We start from the raw sequence: 6001 nt of genomic DNA on the forward strand, positions 1-6001 counted from the left end.
GAGCAGCACAAGGACTATGGACACAATTCTGCTTACTATACCATGACCCATGAAGAAAGGAAATGCTTACAGATTCATAGTTCCTGCGACCAAAAGGAACTGCAATGTCTCCAGCCCATAACCTCAGCACAGGCTGCAAATTTCTCCCATGATTAATATGTATTTTGTAAAAAAGATATTGACTCCTACTTTAAGCCTTTTAATTTACACTGATGTACCACTGCCTTGTTAAGGCACCCACTGTTTAATTATTCTCACAGACTGCACTGTATTTCAGGGTTGACTCTATCCCACTCTGACTTAAAGCTTTTGGATTTTGCAGTGTCATCAAATGTGAAGACCCATCACAAAGGATTATACTGACATCTGTGTCAAAAAAGCACAGGACTCATCTCTGCTAAACATGCAAAGCACAAAGTGGTCTAATACTGCTGTGTGATTTTCTAATGTCATCTGGGGATACCTACGCTCCCTTTAATTCCATTATTTTGCTTCCCCAGTCACAATAAGGTGATCATCAGGGAAGCAGGAGGAAGCAGAAGGCACTGTTACATACCAGAAAGAATAAAGAACATGCTGTAAACAATATCTATGTGCCAAATGCTACTGACTCTTTCAACAGATCATTGAGCAGCAACAGCTCTGCTATGGAATTAGGTTGACTGTTTAAAGAAAAGTCCATAACTGAATAAGCCATTTGGATATCTGGCTGTTATGATTTAGGAAAATTACAGAAGAGCTCCCAGCATTAGTATCTTTATACTCCTAAGGGAAGCAAATTATCTGCTGAAAGTCATGGAACTGCACATGAACTGTGAGAACTAAAAGCTTTTTACACTTCAGGTTTCTTCAAAACATTTTGTCCCCTAACACTGAAGATAGCATCAACAGCAACAGAAGTTGATGGCTGATGTGAGAATCTTAAAGGAAGTGACAGTGTTTGCCAGTTAAGTATATTTTTGTGTCAAGAATAAAAAATAGAAAATGTCAAACTATACCTAAAAGTAACTACAAATGTGCAAGCTAATGGAATTAATTTGCATTTGATTCTTTAAAAGTCTCAGCTCTTCCCGTAAGTAGTCCACTTCCTTCAATTCCTAAAAGATCAATAGGACTTGAAAGCATTTAGTAACTTGCAGGAAGTTGCTCAGCACTACACCATAGTGTTTATAGTGAGATTTTGAAAGTCTGGCTGGTATGACAGGTTCTTCAGAGAGAAAGACATCTTGAAGCAAAGAAAATCTTTTCTCAAGCCTACATCTTCAGGGACTCACTGTAAGTCACATAACTATTAATATATTTATGCTGATTGAATGTGAAAATGTTATACATAGACATCAACTTTCAGAACAGTTGTGATTTAGAGAGCTGCAGGTGTGGCTTTTGTAAATCTCACATAGTTCACTGCCAAAAGAGGAGACAGCATGAAAAATTATAAGCAGATGTATTAAAGCATTTATATCAATAGCGGGTATTGAAAAAAACTTTGTCAATGTCCATGACTTATCTTTCCACTTCTGTAAAACATTGTGCAGATGTAACTGTCTAATCTGACTTTTAGTCACAATATTTAGCTACGTGAAAGATAAAGTACAACGTAACGCTACAGATACATCTTCTTTCAGTCTTTCTCAGCTTTGGAACTGTGAGCCTTTGAAAGCAGATGACATACTCAATTATTATCAAGTAAATTTTTTATCTGTCATTTGATCACTTATGACAGCAAATGAAATGCAGAAAGACTAAACATGCACTACAGAATTAGCCTGAAAAATGTAACAGTTATTGTAGTGTAGCCAACATACTAAATGTAAATTATCTGCCAGTTTTGAATAACATTTTTATGCTTTTCAGATAAGATCAGCCAAAGTTCTGGCGACAGCGTACTTCTATAATATCTTTCAGAATATCACACGTTGCTTCCTGCTGAAAGAGGAATTCTGAACTCCAAGAGTCCTGCTGTGACATGGAGCTCTAGGGAAAAAGGATAGGATCTGGGTGTTTTAGTCTTAGCTTCAAATGTTCATAGACCAGAATGTTTCCTTTTGTAAATCAATGTAATTTCCCTGACAATACCAGCAGATGAATCCAGTCTTTTGTTTTCTACCACAATTCACATATTCTTCTAAAAGCTATTTTAGATTCTACCCTGATCGAACCATTTTGACTGTAAAACTGCTACCCAGAGTTCAGGAAAGAATTGTTCTTCAGAATGGTGACAGTGCAAACCACTTCTGTTACCTTGACAATAGGGACTGGCTTTCTGTTTGAAGGACTTATCCCATAGTTTGTGAAGTCAGAAGAAAGCACTTCCATCACTTACTCTGACTTTCTGTATATACAGAGGTCATCACGATTTCTGGGCTCAATTCTTGTATGAATTTTTTAAGGTAAGCATCCTGTCTCAATTTAGACATTACCAGTATTGACACATTTAAAGTCATACCAGGTGTATATTACTCCATCAGTTTGTTTACACGCATGGTTTTAATCCCATTCTTAGTGTGACTATATTGAGCTTTAGCGTTAACCTGGGAGACTGAAAAGTCTGTTCCTGGAATGTTGTTCCCCACACAGATACTTCCACTTCACAGCTGATTCACTCCTGAAAGCATCTCTTTCATGCACTCGTTCTGCCACTGTTAGATTGAGCTCTGAAGATCTCCTCTCCAGAAGACAAAGAGAGCTATAGTCTCTGGGACATCTGTCATGAAGTCATTTCTGAGAATTGAGATTAAGAGTCTCATTTTTCAGAGACTACCAAACTACTTTCAGATAGTAATAACTAATGTTCACTTGTGTCCTGAGGTAGCTGCTGAGCTAGAAAAGAAGGCAATCGTTATCCATCACCTCAGGTGCTATTGTTACCAGGACAAAAAAGTTCTGGGCCTTATCTTTCAGTACTGAAATTACTCGGAGTTTGTCTTTGACTTCACTGGCAAAAGAGAAGTCTCGTAAGACAAGTTCATCTCACCCTGCTTTAAGTGTCTAAATCTGATTTACTTTTTATGTACTTTTTATAGTCAGTAAAAGATAAATAGACACTTCCATGGCACATCCCTCCCACCCAGAACTTGGCAAATGAATGTTACCTAGCTTCAGCATTTCTGGTAACTATATGGGATATTTCCATGTTAAATCTCTCCATTTAACATGACAGAAAGGTGACTGTAATGATGTGATTCAGGAGAGGTCCCACAGGAGTATGACATGAACAGAGCATAAGGGAAACAAGAGCCCACAATAAATCTGAAACTGTGGAACCAAAAAGAAATCGAAAGCACAGGAGTTCACAGCAAACCCCAGAGGTGGAACTGCACAAAGGTGGGAAGTATTTGCTGTATGAGTGCTGTGGCTCCAACACCCTTTGCAGAAAAAGAGGTCCGGAACTGCTGGAGTCTGTGAAAAATCACAAATCCAAAGAGCCTTGGCAAGCAACATTTGTTTCTTACTATGAGGAAATATTTTGACAGTTGGGAATGATACTGTCTGGCAGGTTTTACCACTGCAGGTTCTTATGGAAGGAAAAAATTCTCCCGGGAAAAGCCCTTGTAGCATATACGTATTCGCACCCATACAATTACATTTTCTACTTGAACTTGTAACTCCTCCCACAGTTGCTGCACTTCAATTACTGTTTACGTGTGCTGTTTCATCTTTCTGTCCGTACACACACACGTAAAAACATCTGTATTCCTTAAAAGGAAAAAATACTGAATTCAGTAATAGCATTTCTTATCCTTTTACAGTGCCACATAAAAACCTGTATAAATTCTGAGCAGGTTTAAGGGGAGATTACTGCATGCTGATAGCTCAACCTGAAAACACTTTTTTTCTAGATTACAAATAACATAATAAAGATTATAATATAATCCTGGCAGCAGATTTTACATCTACATCCAAAGGATGTGCAGGATTATTAAAGAACAGTGCAATGTCTTAAAATGTGAACCAGACCTTTTTACTGAGCTGTACTGCAGACTCCACTGCTGCAATCAATACTCCAAACAGCCCTATTTTTCTTGGACAAAACCCCTACACATATCTGACATTTGAGGAAGCCAGGTGAGGAAATCAATATCTAAACAAAAATGCACTTAATCATATCTCCTCTGGACAGATGCAGATTGGAAAATCCTATACGGTCCACATATTGCCTTCTGCTTAAAGCTTAGAAATGAAGCTGTGCTTCCTAAATGGCAATGTCCTGCTGCGAGAGCATTGCCGAAGCTGGAGTGAATACAGTAGCAATTAACTGTGTGCCAGCCCATGTGAGATGATCTATTGCTCAAATTTAAGTTTAGGTATAGTTTTTTGTTGAAGCACTTCAGCATAAATACATGATAACACAAAAATGTATGTACTTTATAAATGTAGCAGCTTTACTGGAATATATAGCAAAGAGTCACACATTCGTTTTAACCTTACATCTCCTGGGCTGCTTTTTCATACCTTGAGTCAGCCCAAGGAGGAATTTAATATACACACATACTTTATCTTACCTTAATGCCTTTAAGCAGTGACCATTATTGGACATTTCTCATGGCCTTGCAGGTGATCATTAAATGTGTAACAGCCCTACTATATAGACACTAAATGAGTATAGATAGCTGTAATGCCAAAAAATGTCTGTCTTCAAAGGTGCGTTTGTGCACAGAATGGCTTCTGTACTTAAAGGTGCTCCTTTACTTGACGTTACTTCATAAAGCCCTTTGAGATAACCACAGAGTGAGAGATGTTTTAGAACAACACAGTTTTATTTCTTCTCTGCTTTAGCCCGAAGCGGTTCAGCGTTATTTGAACATCAGCAACAGCACCTCTTTACGACTTCAAAGTCAGATCCTAACCTCAAACTGGCAGTGCACCTCAAGATTAAAACTCTGCCTGGCACTGTAAGAAATGGATGCTTTCAGGAGAAACAATAGCAATAGGAGGTAACAACACCACGGTCTAGTATCGCTCAATTAGGAGGCACATTAAGGTTACACTAACGTGCCTGACACGAATGCTCTTACAGGAAACAGCTTAAGAAAGGTGTGAGAAAAAAGATGACACCATTAAGCTTGGGAAGAGTTTTGTAGCTGTTATTAACCTGGAGGAAAGGTGAGACTCCTCCCAACTGACCTTCATAGTGAAAACCTCCACGTCAGGCACTCTGCAATGACAAAGCCCAAAACATGCAATCCTGAACAGAAGGAACTGCAGATAGATGTTTGAGGTGTTTCCTACCTAAACAGCTACTGTCTGTTTAGGAACACAGCGAGAGGTCTCTTAATATGAAAGCAGAACATCTCTGTGGTGGAGTCAGCCTAAACCATGGAAAACTGGGAAGCAGCTACAGGTGCTTTGAGGTCCTGCTGGCACAGAGATAACAGCAGTTCGGGCTGGGTGTGATGGGCTTCCTCAGCAAATTCAGCTGTCCCCAAGAGGAGGACACTGCTCTCTGTTTTTGTCTGAGGCCCATTATAGCAGTTTCATTATCTCAACAAGTGCTTTCATCCTACTGATACACAAGAAAGCAACTGCTGTTGTGATTTCACCTAAAGGGGGCTACAATGAAAGATGGGGAGGGACTTTTTACAAAGACATGTAGGGATAGGACAAGGGGGAATGGCTTTAAACTGAGAGGGGAGATTTAGATTATACCTAAGGAAGAAATTCTTCACCATGAGAGTGGTGAGGCGCTGGCACAGGGCGCCCAGAGAAGCTGTGGCTGCCCCATCCCTGGCAGTGTTCAAGGCCAGGTTGGACGGGGCTTGGAGCAACGTGCTCTAGTGGAAGGTGTCCCTGCCCATAGCACGGGGTTGGAACGAGATGATCTTTAAGATCCCTTCGACCCAGAGCAGTCTGGTGTTCTATGTGGGCACTCACCAGTAAAGGCAACACGGCACGGCTCGGAGTAACGCGTTCCCGCACGAGATCCGCTCTCGGGCTCCTCGTACTCCCCGCTGCTGCCCTCCCGTCCCGCACAGCCGGCGGGGCCCAGGTTGTGACTCACTCA

Source organism: Pezoporus flaviventris, unplaced genomic scaffold, assembly GCF_033815535.1.
Source record: "Pezoporus flaviventris isolate CSIRO_AGI_PZ_B2104156 unplaced genomic scaffold, CSIRO_AGI_Pfla_v1 ptg000025l, whole genome shotgun sequence".
In the NCBI taxonomy this organism is placed as follows: domain Eukaryota; kingdom Metazoa; phylum Chordata; class Aves; order Psittaciformes; family Psittacidae; genus Pezoporus; species Pezoporus flaviventris.